Source organism: Chenopodium album, chromosome 6, assembly GCF_948465745.1.
Source record: "Chenopodium album chromosome 6, dcCheAlbu1.1, whole genome shotgun sequence".
Taxonomy (NCBI): Eukaryota; Viridiplantae; Streptophyta; class Magnoliopsida; order Caryophyllales; family Amaranthaceae; genus Chenopodium; species Chenopodium album.
In genome coordinates, this window is record NC_137839.1 from 44,613,991 (window position 1) to 44,628,440 (window position 14,450).

Consider the following 14,450-nt stretch of genomic DNA (forward strand, 5'->3'; position numbering starts at 1 on the left):
ACAAAGAAACACTTGTCTGATTTAGGTTGTAGTTTATCACCTTGTAAACGTTTTACATAGGCTTCACATCCCCAAATCTTGAGAAAAGACAATTTTGGAGCTCTTCCATTCCACATCTCATATAGAGTCTTTTCAACTGCTTTGGACGGGCTTCTGTTTAGTATTCTAGCAGCTGCTTCTAATGCATATCCCCAAAATGATATGTGAAGATCAGTAAAGCTCATCATGGACCTCACCATATCAAGTAAAGTCCTGTTCCTCCTTTCTGACACACCATTCAACTGTGGCGTTCCTGGAGGAGTTAACTGTGAAAGTATTCCACAATTAATCAGATGTTCATCAAACTCTTGGGTTAAATATTCACCACCACGATCTGATCGTAATGCTTTAATTGTTTTCCCAAGTTGGTTTTGTACCTCATTCTGGAATTCTTTGAACTTTTCAAAGGATTCCGATTTGTTCTTCATTAAGTAGACATAACCATATCTACTTAAATCATCAGTAAAAGTAATGAAGTAGTTAAACCCACCCCTTGCTTTTGAACTCATTGGTCCACATATATCCGTATGTATGAGTCCCAAAAGATCACTAGCTCTTTCACCTATACCCGTGAAGGGTGACTTAGTCATTTTCCCAAGCAACCATGACTCACAATTTTCAAATGATTCATAATCAAATGAAGAAAGAAGTCCATCCTTGTGTAATTTCTGGATGCGCTTTTGGTTCATGTGACCAAGCCTACAATGCCATAGGTAACTTGGGTTTGAACCATCTGTTTTCTGCCTTTTATGATCAATATTGTAGACATGGGTTGTTTATTCTAATACATACAAACCATTTATTAATTTGGCATTAGCATATAACATATTTTCTTTCGAAATAAAACAACACTTGTCTCTAATTTCAAATGAAAATCCTTCAGAATCTAAAATAGGAACTGAAATAATGTTTTTAGTTATTGTTGGTACATAATAATAGTTATTAAGCACCAAAATAAGTCCAGAAGGAAGTCTTAAATGATAGCTTCCAATAGCAAGTGCAGCAACTTTTGCTCCATTTCCTACTCGAAGCGTTACTTCCCCTCTTGCTAACTTCTTACTTTCTTTCAAGCCCTGCACGTTATTAACGATATGAGCACCACATCCGGTATCAAATACCCAAGTGGAAGATGAAGTAAGATTAATTTCTACAACGAAAACATCAAGTAACTCTTTACCTTCAGTTTTCACTGGTGTATAGTGGGGACACCCTGGTGTATGGCATGGCAACCTACCGCAAAAGAAGCATCCGCTTCCTCTCCTCTTCAGGAACTCCTCAGCACGGTTAAGCAACAGATTGATCAATGTCACCGAAGATCCCTCATCATTATGAGTGAGCTTGACAATCTCAAAACCATCATGGAGTGAGAACAAAATAATATCATGAGCAGAGTCATCGTCGATCGGTTTCCCAAGGACATCCATTTGATTGAACATTTCAATCAATTCCCTTACATGGGCCCTTACTGACTGACCAGGCACGAGTCTTTTAGCCATTATTTTACAATGGACATTGTAAGCCTCATACCTTACACTGTCAGTCCAGGAATAGTAAATCTGAGGGATCGAGTTAACGACCTCTCTTACATTTTGATCATTTATGCCTCCACTTCCTAGTGCTCCTATGCCACCTCGACAGATAGCACGAAGACATTTGTACAATATGGTTAGCTCATAGTGCCTGAATCTTCTTTTCCAACAAGTTGGAATAGATTCTAAAATGAGCTCTCTTATTTTCTCTGCAGCTGAAACAATTTCAAATGCCTTTCAGCTCCATTCTTCTTTGTGTATTTGCTATCAACAGGAATGTATAAACGAGATTCAAGCCCATGGCTTGTGAGAACATTTCTCAACTCCTTTTCCCATTCCCTAAAGTTTCTGAGATTCAGCCTTAGGTTAAGTTTCATTGGTAAAATTGTGTTGTCGTATAAGTTATTCATCTACAAACAAAACAAACGAGGCAAAGTTCAATAATTATGTTTTATAAAATTTTAAAGTACCATAAGCGATTATAAAACTGGTAACTTTAAAACATTCATTCAATTTAATTGATCCCTATTGAATAGAATGATTCCAAGATCCTTTATTTGTGCGATAATTGACCGGACTGAGGCCCTACCATCAACTATTGCATTTTCAAGGTGAGTAAACTCTTTACTGATTACAACTCTTTGTAATTCTTGGTTGAATAATTAACCATCACATGTTTAATTATTACCCTTAGCTTCAAGGTTCTAAACTCTTTAGGTAACCTCGTTGAGTATAACCAATTAAAAGTGTAAAACGTGATTTACCCCCACTCCCTTAAGATATAGTATGACACCCAGCTGAGGCATGACTTGCCATAAATATCGAAGGTTTCATCGGGTTTTTAATTGGAAAAGCAACCTCAATATTACTAGGTCCTAGATTTATTATGTTGTGATTATTTAGTGAACTCTAGCGCATCATCAAACAACATAAATAAAATCTAACATGCATAATCTACTAATGCGTAAATAAAACATGACATAGTATGGCCCCTTAATCCTAAGAAAACTAACAAAGCAAAAGCTCCCACTTGAACCTTCATGGATCTCATCCATCTTGCTCCTTTGGGCCTCCACTCCATGGATTCTTGGATTAACTGCAACCTGTAATACTATTCTATTCTATCTACTACTTAAATAAAATAAAATAAATTACAAAAATACTTAACGGTACGCAGACCGTATTTAGATTACAAAAATACGAAACGATGCGCAGATCGTATTTAGAATCTATGGGCCATACTAGTCTATATAGTAATATATAACATCATATATTATAAAATGCCATATAATAAATCACTCATCATGCTTTCCTAAACTACAACATCGAATGTTCACAGTAAAGGAAACATGGCTCCTAAAATATCTCATATTTTAATTAATTACTGTAATTAGATAATATCATATATTATTCATAACCAATTATAAAATATCATATATTTTAATTTAGGTATGAGATAGAATCAAATCTTATTTTAATTATGGAAGATAAATCATATTTATTTTTCATGATTATCCTAACTTTTAGGAGATTCTATCCTAATTACTTGCCAATCACATATTTTAAATCAATTAATATCCTAAAATAATTATGGGATAATCACATTATTTAATCAATTATTATCCAAATAGAATCTTTTGCTCCATAATTATCCTATCTTTTAACAACTTTAACTTTGTTAATTATCTTTTCAAAATCAAAACTTATCTTTTAGGGTGTGTTTGGCATTGTTTTTTGTTTTTAGTTTTTTGTTTTTTTGAAAACAAAAAACCAAAAACAAGAAACAAGAAAAAGGTGTTTTCAATTTTTTGTTGTCAGTTTTCAATATTATCATGATTTTAATGGATTTGTCTAATTTTTGTTTTATTATATGATATATATCATATGAGTTTGAAAACCAAAAAACCAAAAAACAGAAAACCACAACGATGCCAAACGAACCCTTAATTTTTAATTTTGAAAACTGATTTTATTCAAAATAAAATAAAAATAATTTTTTTTTTTAAAAACCGCGTCAGCCACCGTGGTGTGGCCAGCCGAAGCCGGCCACAGTGGCCGCACACCTTGCGGTGTGCGCTGCCCCTGCAGCGACGCTCGAATAGCAGCAGCAGCACACACATCGGGGTGGTGCACTGCTGCGTTGCCCCTTTGACTGACCCGTGCCCAGCCCGCCCTCCCTCTTGGACCACCACCGGTGCGGCAGTTGCCGTGGCTGCGCCACCCAGCCGCGGCTGCCGCACCTCAATTCCCTTTTTTTTATATTTAATTTAAAACAAAACACTTTTATTAAAATTAAAATTAATGTGGTCCACCAAATTTTAAAATTAAATCATTTTCAATTTTAAAATTAGGGTTTTTCATGAATTTAATCCCAATTCAATTTAACTTTTAAATTAAATAGGTTGATCATGAAAAATTCATAATTTATCATGAAATCAATTAGATTAAATTCTTTAAACTTAAAATTTCGAATTAAATCAAAATCAAAAAACACAAATTTCACAAATTAGGGTTAATGATTTCGAAAATTTCGAAATTATTAAGGGGGGGGGGTTCGAATTTTCGAATATTGTAGGGCTATTTTCGGATCATTTGGGGCTAATATGGAGCAAATTAAACAACTTTAATGATTCTATATTGTTAAATCACATTTAATATAATAATTGATCCATAATTAAATTATTCTCCCTCCTAATTGAATTAAAATTGTGGATCAACAAAGGTTTAATACTCAATATATGTAATTGCAAGAGGCTAACTGATACCACTGTAGAGAATTATAGGTACTACGCAGCGGAAATAATCATGAATCATATTCATATAGCACCTAACCAAGGATCTCATGCATAACACATAAAGAGTAAGAATTATACCTTTGACGCGTGATTCCACTAGCAATCGAGCAAGAACAAGGGAGACAAAGAACCTCAAACGTGATTCCTCTACTTGGTCCACAGGCACAGATTAAGACCTCCACTAATGCTAGTTAGTCGCGATCGAACTCTTCAATCGACCTTGAACTGATGTTGGTGAGTAATGGGTTGCGTGAGGTGTGAGGATTCGGTGGTTGATGGTGTTGTGTTTGTTGTTGTAGCTGTTGGTGTTGGTGAGGAAAGCAGGGGTGGTGAATTGGTGGGTGCGTGAATTGGTGGGCTGATTTGTGTGAGGTTGATGTGATGGAGGATAAGGAAGGTGGGGTGTATGATAAGTTGGCAGCAAAAGGAGGTAAGGGGCAGCAGCTTGCTTGGCTCAAATTATGTGCCTTGAACCTCGGACCTTGAACTCGAATATGACTTTGAAACCCGGAACACCAAACTCGACCTACAACAAAAACACGAGGGTAATACCAAGAGATAAAATAAAATAAAATAAGATAAAATAAAATAAAATAACTTAAAAATAAAATCAAATGAAATTAAATAAAATAAAGAAAACAAATATGAAAATAAAATAAAATAAGAAAATGAGAGAAACTACGAATTATTAACTAAAAATACGAAAATAAACTAAAAACTATTAAAAATTACAAAAATACTCAAATTAAAGATCAAATAAGGAAAATAAGAAAGTGGGATAAATAAGCCTAAAACTAGGAAAATTATTAGAAACTAAACCCAAAAATAAGTATAAAAATACCCTAAAAGTGACATAAAAGTCACTTATCACTTATGGAAAAACTCACAAAGGTGTTTGTGGACCTCACATGAATGGTAAAATGCTTTCAAAAATAATTTCACGACAAGGGTACTATTGGTTCACTATGGAACATGATTGCATACAATATGTTAAAAAATGTCTAGAGTGCCAAATGTTCGCTAATTTACAACACCTTCCACCATCCGAACTATACAATCTCACTTCCCCTTGGCCTTTTTCAACTTGGGGAATTGACATAATTGGAAAAATCTCTCCAAAAGGAACAGGAGGGAACGAGTACGTATTAGTAGCCATCGACTACTTCACTAAGTGGAATGAGGCTGCTTCTTATGTGAATATCACTTCTAAACATGTCGCAAAGTTTCTCGAACGAAACATATTTTGTAGATATGGAGTTCCACATGAACTAATTAGTGATCAGGGATCTCAATTCAAAGCTGAAGTCGAGACCCTCTTAACTCGTTATAAAGTAAAACATCATCACTAATCCCCATACATACCTCAAATGAATGGAGCTGTAGAGTCGGCAAATAAAAATATAACAGTCATCATTAAGAAAATGGCAGAAAATATAAAGACTGGCCGAATAAACTACACTTTGCATTATGGGGTTATAGAACGTCTATACGAACATCAATAGGAGTAACTCCATACTCCTTAGTTTCCGGAATGGACGCAGTTCAACCAGTCGAACTGGAAATACCATCCCTACGCATCGTACTTGAAAGTAAGCTACCGGAAGCTGAATGGGTAAGAGCGAGGTATGAAGAGCTTTTATTCCTCGATGAACGACGATTAAGAGCTTTGCATCATGTACAAGTCTACCAAAGGCACATTTGCGCGTCATTTCAATAAGAGAGTCAAACCTAGAAATATAAAAGAAGGTGACTTTGTACTAAAGGAGGTTAGGGGTCCACCAACCGACCCAAGTGGTAAATTCAAACCTAATTGGATAGGTCCCTACTGCGTAATTGAAATCTTATCAGGAGGAGTCGCAAGATTAAGGGATATCAGAGGAGATGAAATTCGCAAATTAATGAACATTGATCGACTTAAGAAATATTACATAAAAAATTCGGATAAACTCGTTCACTCATACAACCAATCTTAATTAGCATTCAATTGAAAGATTCTAAGTGTTATGCATTTTGCCGAATAACACGGTAAAATACATAACACTTGGGGTCTAAGTGTTCAATTTTTTTCGAACATCAAGAGAAAATCTTCACACTTGGGGGGGTGTAATAATACAGAATTTTTAAAAAAATTCGAGACATTCGTAGCACAGGTGTCGCGCGCAACTGGAATAGTTGCGCGCGGATGTCACGCGCAAAAGATTTCGTTGCGCGTGCCACCTAATGACGAACTGCGAACCAGAATTTTTAAGTTTGAATGAAGTTGCGACTTCTACTTGCGGAAAAAAAGGGAGGTGTTTCTTAAATATAACATATACTCGAAAAATAAATTAAACTTTTATTTAATTCTTTTTTAGCAAGGTTTGATTAATTTTTCATTTAATTTCTACATAAGAGATTAAAGTAAAAAAAAAACATTATAAAAAAAACGTTAGAACTACGCAAAGACCTGATTTCGTAATGCGATATGTAGGCAATATTTATGATTCGGTCATATCAAAATATAAAAATATAAATCTCATTTTATTTCATTCAAATTTCAAAGAAAAGAGAGACATTGTTGAACTAGATTGTAAACGAAAAAAAAAACATAGTAGTGATTACACTTTATTCAATTTAAAACTAATAGCGAAACTATGTAACACTCTAAGGTTTTACTATATCCTCAATTGTCACGGACGATGGAGGAGTAGTTTGCATCCCAGTATTTTCAGAAACCTTAGAGATTTCTCCTACGCTCTTCTTCTTAGCCCATACATTGTTCTTCAATTTGGGAATTGGGGTCTTTTCAACCTTTTTTCCCTTTTCTGAAGCCTTCGTTAGCATCCTTTTTCGAGTTTGTTGAGAAGGTTCCTTGATTATCACACCTCGTTGCGCGGGTTTGGAGGGAGCTTTCCTTTTTATTTCCTTCGAACGCGCCTTAGGAAATGAGAAGTCTAACTTTCTTCTCACCCCTTTGTTTTGGCCACTAGGAGGAGTAGATGTGGCAGAATGCATTAAGGGCATAAGTTGATTGCGAGGCGTGACGGTTTGATATTAAGGTCGAGCCTTGTTTAATTCGCCCTTATCCGCTGCATTCATCCAAGCTTTGTAAAAGGAAGATAGTGCAATACTCGCAGTAGGATTTTTTACTACCTATCTAGGAAGACTTGACCAATAGTCCATCCAACGAAAAATTCGCTCGGGTCTAAAAGTCACATCTTTAGGGGCATCACAATCTTGCGGGGGAATAATTTGTTTCATCCCATATTGTCTCATTACCCTGCAAGGAAAAATATAAATAGTACTAGATAGGCCTAAAAGCCTAATGTAAGGGCAATTGAGACTATTCCCAATCATACTATTTATATTCCACTAAGGAATCACAAACCGTATGTTAGGAACTCCATGACAGAAAAACGACGTCCATTCCTCTTCATTCTTATGCTTATAAAAGATTCGACGTCCAGGTAATGTCCTTACTCCATTAGCCTCAAGGTTTTGTGGATGATCAACAATTCGCAAACGCTCCATGAGCCAAATCTACAAAAAAAAAAGAAGAGGAAAAAAAATCAGTTTGCGATTTTAACACAAGCAGGTGGCGCGCGCATCAAACCCTGTTGCGCGCGCCATCCGCGCGCAGCGCAGAAGATTGCACTGGTCATACCAGCGCAACTTCGTAACTTGCGCTAGTAAACGACGAAAAGAAAAAAAAAACGTAAGTGTAATAGGAGTGGACTTCCCGTTAAACCGTTTTCGTTAGGGTGTCCTCTAAGGCGATTCAAACATAGAACGGTTTCCACCAAAGCCAAAGGAGCGGGTGAATGACGTCCCTCTATTTGCTCTACTATGGACACCATGGAATAATCTCCTTATTCTTTGCCTGTCATAAGTAAACAATTAACAAAGAGACAATAACATAAAGCACCAATTTTTAAGCGTTGTTTGTCATGTTTTCACGAGGGGCGACAAAATGTTCAATAAATTGAATCAAGTTCACGCCTTCTTCAGTTCCAATATTGGTCATATCATTGTCGGACAAGCCAAAAAATCTTTGGAATATAGGTTTGGGATCCGACAAGGTAGGCGAATAGGTCACAGGGACAGTATTTGTAGGGAAACCTAGCAAGGCCTCGAAATCACCGTGTAGGGGGAGAATTTCGTCCCCTTTAAAAAAGAAAAGATGGTGGTTAGATTCCCAATGGTTGACTGCGGCATGAAGAAAATCAAAGTGAACCACTAGTTGCATATAATTCAATAGAGGGTCTAGGTGGTAAATTTTGAAAGCTAGTTTGTCCTCGGTTGAAAGGGAAGTGACCCATTGCTTCAAACGTTCACTACGTGAAAAATGAAATTGGCACCGGTTCAGACCGGTGCCTTAATGTGGAGGGTGCCAATTACCCCTCCTTTTGGCACCGGTTAAAAACCGGTGCCATAAACAGGTTTTGGCACCGGTTAACCGGTGCCTATAATACTAAAAAAAAATTATCCCTCCTTTTGGCATCGGTTAACCGGTGCCAAAAATGTCCATATTTTTTTTCACTTAACAATTAAATCAACTAAAAAAATAACATCACAATATAAATCGAATTGGTTTCAATATAATCCAAAATTTACAATTTATAATCAAATCCAAAATTAAAATATAGATCAATTACAACTAACATATAAATAAATAAAAAAATTACATTATAAATCATAAAAAAATTACAATATACTCGTAAATCAAAAAGAAAATTACAATATGAACATATCAATATTCTTGCATAATCTGTACCTGCACCAATTAAAACAGAAAAAAAAAATCAATTGGTAAAAATAAGCTTAAGAAAAAATAAAAAAACCTAGAATTCAATCCAAACAATTCAAACCCAGAAAAAAAACATTAATTCAAACCAAGGAAAAAAAAAACCAGAAATTGAAATCGAAATTAAAAAAAATATCAAAATCGAAAAAAAAAACCAAAATTGGAATCGAAAAAAAAACCAAAAAATCGAAAAAAACAAAATCAAAATCGAAAAAAAAAACCAATTAAAATTGAAACCCAAAAAATAAAATCAAAATTGAAACCCAAAAAACCAAAATCAAAAATCAAAATCAAAATCAAAATTGAAGCCCGAAAAACCAAAATCAAAAACAAAATCCCTGAAATCGAAAAATCAAAAACCAAAATCAAAATTGAAACCCAGAAAACCAAAATGGAAAAAAAATCCCAAAAATGGAAAAAAAAAACCAAATCCGAAAAAAAACCAAAATCGAAAAATTTGAATCGAAAAAAAAACAATTAAAAAAAATAGAACTTGAAAAAAAAAACCCATAAATTGTTGTTGATGTTGATGTCGGTGGGAATTGCGGCGGTGCTTGAACTTTGTGGTGGTGGTGGCGGCTGTTGTTGCGGTGGCAGCTTTGGTTGCTGCAGATCTAAGGGGAGATGAAAGAGGAACGAAGAGAGAGAGAAAGAGGAGATCGAAGGGAGATGAAAGAAGATGGAGATGGAGATGAAAAAAGAACGAAGAGAGAGAGGAAAGAGAAGGGAGAGGAGAGGAAATGGGGAATGGAGGCGGAGAGAGGAAAGTGATTAGGGGTTTAGGGTATAAAGCATCCGGTTTTTTTTTTTTTTAATGTTGGACCAGTTCAGTGGCACCGATTCAAACCGGTGCCCTATGTATTTTTGGCACCGGTTTGAGCTGAACCGGTGCCATTACTCTTGGTCTAAAATCCCGCCCATTTTTAGGATGGTTTTTGCCACCGGTTTGGTCTGAACCGGTGCCATTTGGGGGTTGCCTTTCTGTATTTTTCTACTAGTGGTTGTTCAAAGGTCTTCACCATTGTTTAAAAAAAAAAAAAGAGAGAATGATAATTTAGAGAGATTAATTTTTTTTAGTTTCTTATATTACTATGCGAATGAATGCGAGATGATCAAAAGCCTACACAAAACCACGTTTAAATAGACCCAAGAGGGGCAAATTTGACTTAAAGGAAAGTTCACCAACAGGTGGCGCGCACAACTCATGAGTTGCGCGCGACATCCGCTCGCAACTAATTCACATGCGCACGACAGCCGCGCGTAACTCACGCAGTTGCGCGCGTCTCTCCTGTCGCAGCATGTGAGTTGGATTTATTTCCGTATTTGGCTCACATAATGACGGAATCTTCACGAAATCTTCAGACGAATCATACGCTTGCCTTTTAACCCTTTGTGTCCCTTTTCTTGCCTACTTTATTTTTTTTCTTTTTATTTTCTTTTTCTTATTTATTTATTTTCCTACTTTCTTATTTTCTTTTAATTTTATTTTTTTATTATTTTCCTACTTCCTTATTTTCTTATTTATTATTTTCTTATTTTCTTATTTTCTCTTTTTTCTTCTAATTTGTTTTCTGTAGTCTCTACATAGCTAACTTTGTAAGATTAATGCTTTTCAAACTCTTCTTAGTTGCAGCTAACTTTTTGACCACCTGGAACATGGAAGTACCACTAACATCAACATTCCAAGCTTTTTTCACTGCATCTAAGAAACTAGGGGCATCTACCCTCATGTTAAAGAATCTAAATGGTTTCCTCATCTGCATCCCTCCCTGAAACCACCTTATAACATAGGGGCAATGATCCATTAACCTCTCAAGATAAAAAGTGGCCTACATATTTGGGAAAGCATCCAGCCATTCATTCTTAAGTAAAACCCTATCAATTCTAGTACTCACTCTATCCAATCCATTCTACTTATTGTTCCAAGTATAAAACATACCACAAGTCTGCCAATCAATCAGGTTTGCATCACTCAAACACTGTCTAAAAGGTTCCACCTCTGAAAAGGAAATGCTAGAACCTACCCTATCATTGAGATGGAGAACATTATGAAAATCTCGCCTAATCAACTAAGGATCATGAATACTAGCAGCCAACTCCCTGAAATGATTCTAAAGATCTCAAACTTGTTACCAGTTGCCTTATGAACAATCCTGCAATGAACTAACTAAACCTCCACTCTAATTACTGTCACCTCAAAAAACTAAGGTAGCCAAACCACCAAAATTCTGCCACTATTATACTTGCCATAATTGGAACATACAGACCAATCACTTCCCATTCTAGCAAATATCTTCCCAAAATTCTTACTCTTCACCTTAGTCTATAGGAGACCGAACAAGCCTATTCTATGTTGCCTGATGAACCATAGACATCACATAACTTGCTAGAAAAGTTCAGTCCCCTAACATTCTAAAATCCCACACTATCCATTAAACATGTGAGAGCATTCCCCCTCCTCAAATACACTAAATCTATCGCCACTACTTGATAAGTGACTTTTATGTCACTTTTAGTTTCAAATAATTTTCTTAGTTTTAGGCTTTATTTATCTTATTTTCTTATTTTCCTTATTTGATCTTTAATTAGAGTACTTTTTAGTTTTTAATAGTTTTTAGTTTATTTTCGTATTTTTAGTTAATAATATCTAGCTTTTCTCCTTTTCTTATTTATTTTAGTTTGGCATTTTATTTTATTTTGTTTTATTTTATTTTATTTCCGATTCTACCCTCGTTTTTTGTTTTGTTTGTAGGAACGTTCGGGTCTGAGGGGTTGGTTATAATCAAAGTCATATTCGAAAGTCCAAGATCAAATGTTTTAACAAGCAAAGTCGAACTCCCTCACATGCTCACACACCAACACTGCTGCCCACCTCTTATCCTTCACCACACAACCAACAATCCTACACCACAACTCAACCTCATCTCCCACTCCCCTGCTTTCCTCAACAACACCAACAACAATAGCAGCAAATCAACATCACTCACAATACCAACATTACCCACAAACCACACATTCCCACATCTAGACTCACGCAACCCCACAACCACCACCAATCTCAGCCTCCACAACCGCCGCAACCACCAACTCCACCTCACCAATCAAGGTCTCCCCTTCTCCAGCAAGAACCGCAGCAACCCACCTTCATTTACCACCGCAATAAACCACTTTCAGCCACCCAAATCAGTAGCAAACCCATCTCAACCACATCCACCCAATCACAACAACAACAACGCAACTAACACCACGCACCGTAGCCTCCGTCAGCCACCAAAACCAAAACAACAATTGCAGCCCGCAATTCGCCCAACACCGAAACCACTCACAGCCACTACAAAGTCCGAGCAGCTGTGGCATCAACACCAACATCGCACTCACCTGCTCCCATAAACCGCACCTGACCACCAACTCACCACTCGCATCTCAGCAACAACAAAACCAAGCAACCTCCACTCCCAACTAAATCCCAAACCACCAGCAATCACAACCTCACCAATTAAACCACCCAACATCACTAGCACTCACAATCCTAGATTCGCACCTACCTCAATCAAACACCACCTCCACGCAGCCACCACCAGCCGCCGTAAACAGTAGCGTTACAAGCCAAGCCAACGACCTCCATACAAAGCAACCCCCAATACGAAACAGCCCAATTTAGCCCCAATTCGATTGGAGCTACTCGCGCCCGCGCAACACTGTTAGAAGGCGCACAAATGGAGTTCAAAATTAGAGTTGAGGTAGTAGCATTTGCGCGACCTCTGCGCGATGTCTTCGCGGGCTCGCAAATTTGGGTTCAATCACGAGCTTCTCACGTGAGTTTAATGAAAATTGAACGGCCTTGATTGATGACGATGAGGATTAACGGTGGTGATTCTGTGATGATGCGTGGTGATGGTGTTAATGGAAGATCAGAGCAGCCATGAAATGAAGGGGGTTTGGGGATTTTTGTGGCATCTGATGGGATTTTGGGGGGTTTTTAGGGTTTTATTTTCCAATTTATTTTCTTTTTTATTTTATTTTATTTTATTTTAGTTTAGTTTTGTTATTTATTTATTTTAGTTAGTTTTCTTTATTTTATTGGAATAATTGAAATTAATAATCCTACCTTTCACCCATCTTCTTAAAATAGTCCCACTTTTAAGTTAACTTATAATAATCCCAACTTTTAAACCCATATTCTTTTAATGGTCCTTCATCAGTTTTCACTTATAGTAGCAGGTTTCCTAGCCTACGTGGCAGTCACCTATCTATGTGGCATTGACTGTTGGTTAATTTTTAATTTACCTTTATTTTTCTTTTTTCTCAAATTTATTTAAACCCCCTCTTCCCCTTCCCTGCTTCACCTTCTCTGTTATCTGTTAAGAATTCCCCATAACCTTTTCTCTTCTCATTCGAAATTCTCTCAACTTCTCACTTTAATCTATTGGAATATAACCTTGAAGGTCTTATCCACATATTTGCCCAACTATAATGGCGAAGGGTGTAGAAAATTCGTATGGGTCAGGGTCTTCTTCAAATTCTAGGGCTTCTAGTGTAAGATATAAATATGGCGTTGCAACTGCTGTGGGATGAAGTTTATAGGTTGTCCTTTTTGGCCGGTGAGTTTTAATTACTGCATTTAATATGCTTTTTTTTTCTTGAGGAATTTTAATTATTGATTTAATCATGCGTTGATTCTTAATTATAATCCTTAATCAATGCTTTGTGTGTAATAGGACAACGATTGTGGCTTTTTTAGATGGATGACTGTGATTAATGCAGTTGAAGACCTTCAACATCAACTATTGCAAAAGGAGACGAATGCATTTGAATTAGAGTATGAGAAAGGACTTATGGAAGGACCTTCTAGCATTGATGTTTTCCTGGCTATTTTTTGCATTTATGTTGTTTTATATGAAGTAGATTAGAGCATTGTATTGAGGTTGAGTAGCTGTATTAGTGAAATTTACTACAATGATGGATATCCAAATGTTGATGTATGTAATTGCAAGTTTGGAATGAAAATCAAATTAAAGTACTTTCTGAAAAAATATTATACAGAGAATTGCAATTTAATAATATAATCATTGTTTCATGCTGACATATATAGCAATGAGCAACTAATTATTCTAAAAAAAAAATACATATATAAGTCTAATGCTGTCAAAATGAATTGCAACGGCTCTGATGTAGTCCATTTAGCTACTGATGTGCTTGGTTGATTGTAGAAGCTTGACTAGATTGTGTGAGTGTATCACCCCTTGTCTGATCCATCTATAAATTATTGTAAAAAAACAAAAAAAGGAATTGACTTAGTTAAGT